The following is a 12,949-nucleotide window of genomic DNA, read 5'->3' as shown; positions in this document are numbered from 1 at the left end:
GACTTAAGTTGGATGAAGATGAATGCCTGGATTCAGAAGGTGTTCATAAACATATGCTGGTAAAAGAAGAAAAATACAAATCAATGCAAACAGTCATCCACATGTCGAAAATCCACAAAGGGTCCAAATGCTTCGATAGAATAAGCAGAGATGGTCGGAGAAATCTTAAAATTTGAATTGCCAGAAGCAGGTATTTGAATACCTGAAATCAAGAATCAACAATCGATTCAAAAAAGTTTGCAAAATGGGTATATTCAAGATTGTCTAGAAGAAAATAAAACCTGTCCACAACACAAATGGAAATGCAATGATTTGCAAAAATTTGAAAATGGTCGAAGTGTTAATGAATATAATTTATCTTGTGTTTTTATAACCATATTAGTACTTTGGTTTTGTTCATGATTTTGAAAATCCAAAAAAAATATATAAATTCTAACACATCTATCTATCTAGCTATCTATCTATCATCTATCTATCGATCGATCGATCGATCGATCGATCGATCGATCGATCGATCTATCTATCTATCTATCTATCTATCTATCTATCTATCTATCTATCTATCTATCTATCTATCTATCTATCTATCTATCTATCTATCTATCTATCTATCTCTGCATATACATAATGCAAAGGAAACCAAACAGCACGGTTATATCTATCTATCTATCTATCTATCTATCTATCTATCTATCTATCTATCTATCTATCTATCTATCTATCTATCTATCTATCTATCTATCTCTGCATATACATAATGCAAAGGAAACCCAACAGCACGGTTATATCGCAATGATTGTTCAGTTAAAATCAGGGTGTAAGATTAAGACAGTTTTATAAGGTTTTTATAACGTTTTCAAAACCACTTCATAATTATCCCTTGATGCTTTGTGAGTAATACATTGACGCAAAAATTCTATCGAAAACGATTAAACACATTATAGCCACAGAGGACTTTACGAGATATATATATATATATATATATATATATATATATATATATATATATATATATATATATATATATATATATATATATATAAAGCGATGACTACATGTCATCTTTTGTAGCTTTGCAAGTGTCAATCGCGCATAAACGCTCATTATCTTTCGGATTCAATGGGAAAATGTTTTCTTTATGATTTGTTATCACTTTTGCCTAGTGTTTTCGTATTGAAATAAAAGTAAATAATTGTGGCATATTTCTGCATGAATGGAAAATAAACTATGCAAGAAGAATGTTACATAGAACATGCATAATAATCATGGAAATATGTATCCCGTATATAATGTATAATGTATACATTGTCTTCACAGACCACCTTATCTAAGAATGAATATGCATGTTGCATATGCACTTGAAAGATTAAGCATAGGGATATCGACACTATTGTTATTTTCTTCTTAACTTACTTGTTTTTACTAAACCCAAACTCGCATTATATCTCTCCCTGTATTCTGTGGTATTACAGTGAAAGGTTTATTTGATAAAAGCATCAGGATAAAATAGAAGGCAAAAATTTATTCTGTTTCTTAAAATAAATGGTTTCACAACTCAAGTAAGATTTAAGAACGCATGTTAGAGTTGATTTACTGATGGGTTTCATGTAATGTCGTTTAAAAAGAACACAAATTTATTTCAGTTCTGATTCCTTTTACCGCAGATGTTTCTATTTTTTTTTTTTATCCTTTTGGTTGTATATTTACAAATCTGTGATTATTAAACTTCAAGGAAAAATTTAGTAATACGAATTTGTCAATATTGTGACATTGCTTACATGCTAACAATCATTATAACATTTGCAGTCTTTACCGAATATATCACATGTTTTTTTTAACTTCAATTGCTTATTACCTGCAAATTTTTCGATTTTCTTTTGAAATTCCCATTTAAGCTAGGGAAATACCATTAAAATAGTAATGTATTGAGTTATTATCCCGTAATTTTTTATGATTTTAAATGAAAACACACATACCCACCAAATAGGTACAACAAATCCACGATTTTCTTGTTTTTTTAACTTCAATTGCTTATTACCTGCAAATTTTTCGATTTTCTTTTGAAATTCCCATTTAAGCTAGGGAAATACCATTAAAATAGTAATGTATTGAGTTATTATCCCGTAATTTTTTATGATTTTAAATGAAAACACACATACCCACCAAATAGGTACAACAAATCCACGATTTTCTTTATTGACATCTTATCGATTTTTACCCGGATAAGTCCACTCGAACAAAATTAATTTTTTTACGAAGAGTTTCAATGAGTATTAATTCGACATCTTCTGGCATTCAAAGGTCACTCGGAACTACAAATACAAATTCAACAACGAAATACAAAGCAGAGCAACACGGACCTCCAAAAAGAAAGTGGTAGGATCAGGTGCCTAGGAGGAGTAAGCATCCTCTGCAAACCGGTCAAACCCGCCGTGTGCCCAATGTCATATCAGCAAAAATATCACTATCTGGAAAAATGTAATTTGCGGAAAATATCATGATCGGGAAAAACGGGAAAAAATCCGTGGACAATTCGGTACTCAATCAATAGTCGAAAGCAGAGCATTCACGGTTCTCTGGAAAACCTCAGAGGCAAATTCAGCTGTCTAGGAGGAGTTAGCATCCTCTGCTGACCGGTTACACCTGCCGTGAGCTCCCGCCATGTGCTCATTGTCGTAATCGAAAAAAACCCTCGAAAAGTCCGTAGACAATTAGGTGATTAATTATGGTCTAAAAATAAGTATGAAAAAGTCATTCAGCATGCGACCCAAGGGAAAAAGGAAAAAGAATTTTACACATAAGAGAAGTTTAGATGAGAGTCAACTTACCATGTTAACCACATTATCAGATCAGAGATGTTATCAAAATGCGTCGGTGTTTAAGAATAATAACGATTGAATATTTTATAACAGCAAGCTTTTCCTGTGGAATAATCTCAGTTGTCGTCTCCATTTGTTCTGTTCTGTACTAGCCATCTTTTTGTCAACAATTATTTTGAGGTCATCGTAGTTAATTTTATTCCATCTTGCCACTTTGCGTATGACTTATACATGTATATTCGTTTGAACAATGGTAGACTGATATTTTCTAATTTATGCTTGGAAATTCTAGAATATGCATTCAAAACCCATAGTAGCGTACTCTTATGTGCATAAAAATAAAATTACTCAAATAAATAAAACAAGTTTAAGGCAACGTTATTTGCTTTAAGTATCAATTTACAAACAATCTTGGTTTTAAACAATATTTAACTAATATATGTATAATACTTTTATTTTTCAAAACCAACGGAACTAGACAATATCTAGAGTTTTATCATTTCAATTTTTTTTTCGTTTTTGTAAGCCACTATTCTTACTGTACCACACTTTTACCTCCATTAAATTCTGAGGAAGTTCTACACCACGTGTTTCCGGCACAAACAAGAGGATGAATGTCACTATGAAACACATTGCGGAAAATATAGTTCCTGGAGCCCAAGGAATTTCTTCGGTCTAAAAGAATCAAGTGTATTTCAAATATTATTTGTTCTGTTAGTATTTCTCAATAAATACCACTTTTTACGATTATCAGCGTAAAACAAACTACATACCAGTGTTCCCGCAAAAGGAGAAATGATTACTCCTAACCGTGAAAATGCTTGAGAATAACCGATGCCTGCATTTTTTTGTGAAAAATATATTTCAGTTATTAGTAACTTTTGAAAATTAAATATTTCTTTAATCTGTAAAAAGAAAAAATTGAGAAAATAGACATTTTCATTAGATATTATATTTGTTAATTGACAATAAATGTATGTGTACCTCAGGTTTGTTGGATATAACTCTGGTGTGTAAATGAAAAGAATGCTGAACGATCCCATTTTCCAACGTATGTACTTACAACTGAGGCAAACTGTATACTGCTATCACCGTCTGAAAAGTGTCAACATTCTCCTGCTACTATATGTTAAGAAAATATTGTGTGAAATTTACCTGCCCCATACATTACCTATCTGTCACGATATTAGTAAATCGCTTTTCAAAGTATCAATAATATTTTAAGGAGAAAGCAAAACTTTTAATATCATACAGAATTCTTATTTGTTAAAAACAGGTATCTGGATAAAAAGAATTTGGCGGAGAATATTAAAAATAATATTCAATGTTTTTTTTAATATCAAATTTTAAAAATATCGTGTTTTTCCGAAGCACATGATTGTTCACATAATCTTTTTATAAATTATCGGTCGGTATACTCTCACTAAAAAGAAATGAACTGACCTCATCAAAGGTTATAATTTATATCATAGGATATATACAACAAGCTTATTTTTTGCCGACACGCCAAATGTCATTTTTTTTCAAATTTTTTATAAGACCGATATCTGGGAACAAAAATGAAACGTTACCACATTTTGCCAAAACTTAATACAGGAATACATTACACAGTTCAGCATTTTATAGAAACAGATTGCAATACAGATCCGTTTACCACGTTATCTAAATAGATTTGATAAGCACATCCATCCATCCATCCATCCATTCATCCATCCATCCATCTATCCATCCATCTATCTATCTCAGGCAAACGGAAAATGTTAATTGCTCTACTATCACTGTTATATATTCAACAACTGCAGATAGGAAAAAATCAAGAAATCGCTCTCCCGCCAAAGACGTTGATGTGAAGGTAAGTCCAAAATATGTTACGGCATTTGTTTACCCTAAATGCATATTGGTACCGTATTATAAACGTGTCTAATCAACGGAATTAAAGGAGCTATACAATGACTTACAGGGTCATTCATATCTATAAATATGACTTAGTACATATAAAATGATTATTGTAAAAATCATATCCCATTATTGTCCATTGCTGAAAATTGGGACATATCAGTAATATTCATTACATATGTAAATCTAATCAGTGTTTACTCACCATGTAAACCACATGACCATTGATATCAACAAAAATGTTTCTATTTTTAAGAATTGTAACAATGGAATATTTTTCCACAATAAGCTCGCTTGGTATTGTATCCTTTGCCGTCGATTTCTTTGCATCTACATCATTGGTCTTCTGTTCGACGAAAGCCGTCCTTTTATCAACTATTTTCTTAAGATCCTCGTAGCTAATCCTATTCCATCGTGCTACTTTTTGTATGACCTTATCAGCGGCTTCCATTTTACCGTTTGCTGTCAGCCATCTTAATGATTCGTCTTGGACCCTTGATTTGATTACAGCTGACATTGTGATTATTATCTAAATCTTACGTTAAAGAAAAAAGGGAGTAATTTCACTCTCTAATGTTTTGCATTAAAATGACTTAATAAGGATTGAAAAAGACACATTTCTTAGCAATATATAAAAACACATACATTTTAGCACGTTTAAAAAGCTCTGCATAAATACCAACTGTAATTATGTAACATTTACTATCATGGTTAAGTATTGACTTTCATTTAAAGGCTGTATAGAAAATGAGAGGAAGAAAGCTTACCAATACTGGATTAGACTAAACAGTGAGAAACAAGTCGGAACTATTTGAAAATATCTCCAGGAGTAATGTCTCATCAGATATGCTATAGGAGCCATGAGAACAAATCCCGTTGCCCAAAAGAAATGTCCAACTACTCCTGTGTAGAAACGTTTATTTTCAGGAAATAACTCCAATCCCAGTACTGCATTGGACAAAACCATACCCTTAAACAACCAAAAGCGTTGTAACATGTAAAATGTTGATACACATGAAATCATTAGAGACTTGTTCACATAAAAAAGAAACGGTGCAATGCCTGCAACCAAAACTATTTACACGGCATTAACTTGAATGCAGTATGCAATACCTATTGCAAAACACCAAATATAAATTTCAGGATTGCCAGAACCATGTAATTGGGTGAAAAGGACACACCAAATCCAGAAGCAAGCGTTAATAAATGAGACGTCAATTGAACAGTTTTTCTGTCCAATCTATCACAGAGAGGCGATGAAAAGGCTGCTCCAACCAAATGTAATGCCATGATAAGGGTCTGCACCAGTTCACCAAGATACGCTTGGTCGCAGACAAGATCCATCTGAAAATAGTAACGTATTGTTTATTAGGGTCTTCCGTTTTAAACGGAAGACCCTCTTGTTATTCTACGGTTTCTTTTTCTTTATTATTATGTTTTTTTTCTTTCTCTGACTTTTTGGAGCGTTATTTCTCAAAAACTATTCAACAGATTTTTACCAAATTGTTGGGACTTATAGAGCATCATATTCGCTACAGATTATTAAATTTTTAAATGATGAAGTGATTTCCGGTTTCAGATATAGACGATTTGTAAATTTTTAAGGGTGATTTTGTCCACGCATCTCCTCCTTAACTTTTAAGGATTGTAGATGAATGTCTGTAGATGTCCCACCATGGTTCTAGTTATGAAAATTGCGCAAGGCCTTGAAGCTCGCCCGAACCTGAAAATTTGCACCAAATTTTTCAACGAAATATTCGCACATTTTCTTTAATATCTTTTGATGTATACATATTTTGTTAAAACATGTAATGCAAAAGTTGTTTCAATTTTTACGGGATTTTATTTGATATCAATAAAAAGGGGCTGACTCCTCAAATTAGAGACCAAGATGGCTCTAAAGTCTTTTTTAAACAACTTTTTACTGACCAATAATTTGTTATCAATTATAGAATCAAACATGTTTATTTCACAGCTGTTTATCTATACAGCACCCTAGTAAAGTCATATGTTACGTAATTAGGGATTCCACGGGGGGAAAAGTCAGAAACTTTGATCATTAATATCTAGAAAAGGAGAAATATTTTAATAAGCTTTGTAGAACAAAAAATGCTTACAATAATGTTCTTAACAATATGCTACCTAAATAATTTTTGTTGGTGACCCCAGTTAGGAGTTAAATGGTCGGCCCCTAAAACACATTTGTTCAGATAACTTTAGAACGGTCAACAATTTCTGAACACTTGTTGAACAAAATGTGTTTATATTTACAAGACCTTTTATTTGATATCAAGAAATAAGGGCTGGTCCCTCAAACTAGGGGCCAAGAGGGTTCTAAAGTCTTTTTATAATAACTCTTTACTGAAAAATAATTTGTTATCTATCATAGAAGCAAAATTGTTCATTTTACAGTTGTTTATCTACACGGTACCATACCTAAGTCATATGTTACGTAATTAGGGGTTTCAAGGGGCCAGAGGTCCAAAACTCTGATCATAAATATCTAGAAAATGAGAAATATTTTGAAAAGCATTGTAGAAGAAAAGTTCTCAAAATAATGTTTTTAACAATAGGGACCTAAATTTTTTTTTGTTGGTGGTCCTGGTAAGGAGTTTAAGGGTTGGCCCCTAAAACACAGTTGTTCCGATATCTTTAGAACTGTTAACAATTCTTGAATACTTATTGAACAAAATATGTTGATTTTTTTGAGACTTTTCATTTGATATCAAGAAAAAGGAGCTGACCGCTCAAATTAGGGGCCGAAAGGTCTACAAAGTTTTTTCATAATAACTTAATTTTTAGGATAATTTGTTATTAATCATAAGCAAAAAATAAGAGCTTATTAATCATGATTTAAAACTGAAATCCGTTTTAAAATCGGACGATGCATTTCATAGATATAGGGGTTTAAAAATTAATTTTTCCAGAAATTTTGATTCCACATTCTTGGTTAAGAAAATATTTTTTTGTTCAGAGTTAAATTAAGTCGTACCTTAAATTATTCATTATTTGTTAAATCGTCCTTTTACACATTCGGATGTGTATTTGCTAAGTCGTTCTACAAATTGATAAGGATTGTTAATTGTACTTAGAATCATTCGGATTTTGTTAACTCGTACCAAAAATATTCTTCGATTTTTTGTTTGTTTGTCTTAATTACTTATGTTTATTGGTTTCAGAACTCTGCTTCTTTCAGGAACTTCTAGCTTTACTTTCGACGTTAACGGAAGACCCACTCGTTGCTTTGCAACGAGCTTTGCTCTAGTTTTATGTATAACTGATAAACTCGTGTGTGCAGTATGTTTATTAGTTCTTAAATAAAAGGAAAGGGGCACAGTGCATCCTTGATTAAACCTGACTGAATTGAAAATTACCTCTGTGACATAGGTACTGTATTTGTCAAGGCTGTACTGATATCCTTCAGTACAGGTGCTGTCTTTGACTAGTGTAATTTTGTTTTCACTTGAGTCATTAAACAACACTTTCATATGACATTTGTCATAAGTAACATAATAGGAGTTGTTTCTTGTAAAGGTTTCATTTTCAAAAGCACTAACTGCTGAACACTGGAAGGAAGGTCTATACCCTGAGGAGATTCAAAAAAACAATTATTTGTACGTTAAAACTAATTAAAATTGATTAATCAATGCTTACGATAATTATAAAAGTAAAAATCTTGTAAACACCAATGAAAACTCCGATAAGTAACTGAAATGCTGTTGCCAATATGTTGTAGAAGACAATGGCAGCATGGACTACTTGATAGATGCCCCGACGGCCGAAGCTGTAAAAAAAACTTTTATGATAGCAGATCCCAATACAATAGTAAATTGTAAATTAAAAATGTCATGTATCAAAGTAGTATGCGTCACGAATAAAATTAAGCATTTAATGCTTATATTTATATATTCAGACTGATGTCTTTTTGTATGAACTTTTTGAGTATTATCACTTTAAAGCCATTATATAGGCTCTTAATAAGGGATATGACACATAAAGGAAACGTTATTAAGGTCTTCCGTTGGAAACGGAAGACCTTATTGTTATTGCTTTGTTTCTTTTTCCCTTTTATTATTTTTTTCTTACGCTTTTTTGTACAAGCGATTTCTTAAAAACGACTTAACCGATTTTCGTGAAAATTTCAGATCTTGTAGATATTGATAAAAACCTTATGTACAATTTTTTTATTTTGATGACGTCATTTCCGTTCGGGGGATATTGACGTTTAGCGATTTTTAGAGGGTCGGTTTGTCCTGCTATCTCCTAAACGAAAAAAGATATTGAATTTAAATTTTCAGGGATTGTAGACGAAAGATTATAGATGTGTTTAAAGGCATTTATGGTTGTCTGGCTTCAAAGGCGACGAAAGGCGTCGAAGCTCGCCTGGACCCGAAAATCGAATTTGAAAAAACGACGTGATTTTGATTGGTTTTCGTTCTTTATCTAATTTACTGAAAATATTTTAACATTATATACAAGCAAATAAAATTTATATTTACAAGAGCTTTCGTTTGATATCAAGAAAAAGGGGCTGGTCCCTCAAATTCTGGCCCCTGAAAACTCCTAATTACGTAACGCATGATAAAAAAAATTATAATGTATAGTTTTATAAGTGAAAGTTGAACATTTTTGCTTTTTAAACATATTACAAAATAATTCTCAGTAAAGTGCTATGGAAAAAAGACTTTAGAGCCCTTTTGGTCCCTAAATTGAAGGACCAGTCCCTTTTTCTTGATATGAAAGTTCTTTTGATATTAAACATATTTTGTTCAAGAAGTGTTTAGAAATTTGTTGCCGTTTTTAAGCTATCTGGGATAGGACGTTTTAGGGGCCGACCCCTTATCTAATTATTGGGGCCAGATAACGAAACTTTTATGATTGAATATTGTTTTAAACATCATTATAAGCATCTTTTATATATATTGCTTTTCAAAATATTTGTCCTTTTTGAGATATAATTGATCGAAGTTTTGGACTTCTGGCCCCTTAAAACCCCTAATTACGTTACGCATAATAAAAATTTTAAAATGTATGGTTTTATAAGTGAAATATGAACATTTTTGCTTCTTAAACCTTTTGCAAAATAAAGTGAAGTAAAGTACTATGGAAAAAAGACTTTAGAGCCCTTTTGGCCCCTAAATTGAGGGACAGGCCCCTTTTCCTTGATATCAAACGAAAGCTCTTGTAAATATAAATTTTATTTGCTATATATATCATGTTAAAATATTTTCAGAAAAGGAGACAAAGAACGAAAAGCATTCAAAATCACGTCGTTTTTTCAAACTCGAATTTCGGTTCCAGGCGAGCTTCGACGCCTTTGAAGCCAGACAACCATAAATGCCTTTAAACACATCTACAATCCCTGAAAAATTAAATTCAATATCTTTCTTTGTTAAGGAGGAGATAGCAGGACTGCTGAGAATGATGTTCCTAACAATATTAAACCATCAAATGTTTTTTTGTTGCCCCGATAAGGAGATAAAGGGTCATATGCCAAAGTCAAGGTCATATAACCTATAAAAAAATCTCACAGAATACCTCCTCGTTGCTTGCAACGAGATCGTATCTAGTTATTATTATAGTTTATCATATTAAACATCCCACTCGTTCATCCACTCATATACTCTCTCATAATGTTGTAAAAAATGCATTTGATTGTTTGATTTCATTATTCAATTATGAATAAGAGGCCCATGAGCCACATCGCTCACCAGAGAAACAATAGACTTAATAAAATTAGCTGTACGGAGTCATATACAAAATATCTCAACAATGTCGTATAATAGATAATGTATAAAAATTTTCTTATGTTTATCATTGAGCCTTTGTAATAGAATGATTTTATAGTCATTTCACATATTGAGCATTGCAGTGCTCAAGAAGATGATCATTCTTATACAAGTGTATGGATTTTAAACCCACAACAAACTTTAAACCCCTTATTAGGCTGAAGAATTGTCAAGAATTGTCAAGAGGTTAAAGTCTGAACAATTTTAAAGAATAAACAATATGTCAAAATGTGTGCAAAAAGTAAAATCATATACCGTATAATGACATTAGAGTTTTTAGTAGAGTAAATAATTAAAATTGTTTTTCCTTTTTAAAATTGGACCCCAGGCCTTCTCCTGAAGATTATGATTTTGACAAATTTAATCTACACTATTTGAACTCACTAAAATTTCAATTTTTTAAAGACAAATTGTGTTTGATGTGATTTTTAAAAAGAAATTCCCTATATATTCCTATATAAAAACTTTACACCCCCCCCCCCCAATAGGGCCCAACCCTACTTTTAGGGATCATGATTTAAACAAACTTGAATCTTCCCTACCTTAGGATGCTTCCACACAAGTTGAGGCTTTTCTTACCGATCGGTTTCTGAGAAGATCTTTAAAGATTTTTCTCTATATATTCCCATAAAAAGTTCGACCCCCCCCCCCCCCATTGTGGCCCTACCCTACCACTGGGGATCAGGATTTGAAGAAACTTGAATCTACACTACCTGAAGATGATTCCACACAAGTTACACATTTTCTGGCTGATCAGTTTTAGTAGAGAAAATGGTTAAGATATATTCCTAATATTCAAAAATATGGCCCCCATTTTAGGCCCACACTACCCCTGGGGATCGGGAATTGAGCAAACTTAAATCTACACTACCTGAGAATGCTTCCGCACAGGTAATTTTTTTTGGCTGATCAGTTTCAGAGAAGAAGGTTTTTAAAGATTTACTCTATATATTCCAAATATATATATAAAAACTCGACCCCACATTGTGGCCCCACCCTACCCCGGGACCATGATTTGAATAGACTTGAATCTACACTACCTGAGGATGCCTCCACACACTTTTCAGTTTTTCTGGCCAAATGGTTTCTGAGAAGATAATTTTTGAAAAATACCAATTAATTTTCAATGATTTTTGATTATCTATCTCCCCTTGAAAGGAGACGTGGCCCTTTTTAAACAAACTTGACTCCCCTCTACCGATGTTTTGTGCTAAGTCTAGTTGAAATCGGCGCAGTGATTCTGGAGAAGAAGTCGATAATGTAAAAAGTTTACGGACAGACGAACGGACGTCGGACAAACAGTGATAAGAAAAGCTCACTTTAGCTTTCAGCTCAAAGGAGCTAAAAACGATAACAAAGTAGTATCTTCTATAATAAGAATGATTATCAAATTATTTAAGCTGCTTAAGCTTGTTCCGATTTGTTTGGTTTTTATAGTATCAAATAATTTTTCATACAAACCAAATTACTTAGAAAGTTATGGAGTTTCTCCTATTTACCCCAGCAGAATCGGTCTCCCTTCACAGTTAGAAATATCTAAAGTAAATAAAATAATTTCTTTTTGGCAAACGAAAAAACAAACCAAAATGCATCATGGGAATGTTTAGAAAAGAAAACCGTTTTTTTTTTGTCCCGCGGATGATTGAGTTTATTCAACCAGTATGTTATGCATAGATTGTAAACAAAGCAAACTTCAGAAAAATTAGCGAACAAATTGTACACATTTTTTTAAAAATTTACCTGAACATTATTACCTTTATTTAAAGCGATTTCAAAGTCGGGCCCGAATTAAAACATGAGGCGAAAAAACGCGATTCCCTTTTTTGTCGCTTGTTTTGTTAACAAATTTTGTACATAATTTTTATTCATGGAAATGTGGCTTGATTTACCGGGGAAATTACTGCAATGGCTATCACTATACACATAACCATCGTTTAAAAGCGTAAACAAAATTTGATATAAAATCGGACAAAGTAGCTTTAAGATTTGATATAAAGACAGGACAGGACACTATGAGCTCGGTATCCGTATACAGGTTTCATTAGGAAAGAACATTGATTATATATAGACGTACATTAACACACTAAAAAGACACAATGAGAACAGTGTAGCAAAATGAAAACTATTCAAAATGTTTTTAGATATATCACTAGTTTACTTTTACTGCATTGGCTTACACTACCGATTAACAACATGCATCTTAAAACAGGTATACAAAAACTTTTGAATAAGAAAAAAAATAATTGAATAACACTATTTTTACATGTGCGGCAACCAATGGCACCATTAACATATTTCTTCTTTAAATTCATCAAATTGCTAAAATATATCCTGCACTTACATATGTAATTATAATTTCGAATAATAACCATCCTGAAAAACTCACATATAATTGTCATCCAGTTTTTTTGCGGCTTGATTATTTACGTTTTCGGTCGAACCCAT

At 32.2% G+C, this 12,949-nt stretch overlaps 1 pseudogene; it reads right to left on the bottom strand.

The window, feature by feature from the left end:
* Positions 1 to 3,320: 3,320 nt before the first annotated feature.
* Positions 3,321 to 12,949, bottom strand: LOC128176897 (solute carrier family 22 member 6-A-like; annotated as a pseudogene).

This window comes from Crassostrea angulata, chromosome 3 (genome assembly GCF_025612915.1).
Source record: "Crassostrea angulata isolate pt1a10 chromosome 3, ASM2561291v2, whole genome shotgun sequence".
Classification (NCBI taxonomy): domain Eukaryota; kingdom Metazoa; phylum Mollusca; class Bivalvia; order Ostreida; family Ostreidae; genus Magallana; species Magallana angulata.
Note: the sequence above shows the minus strand (reverse complement) of the source record. Positions and strands in the feature narration are given on the sequence as shown.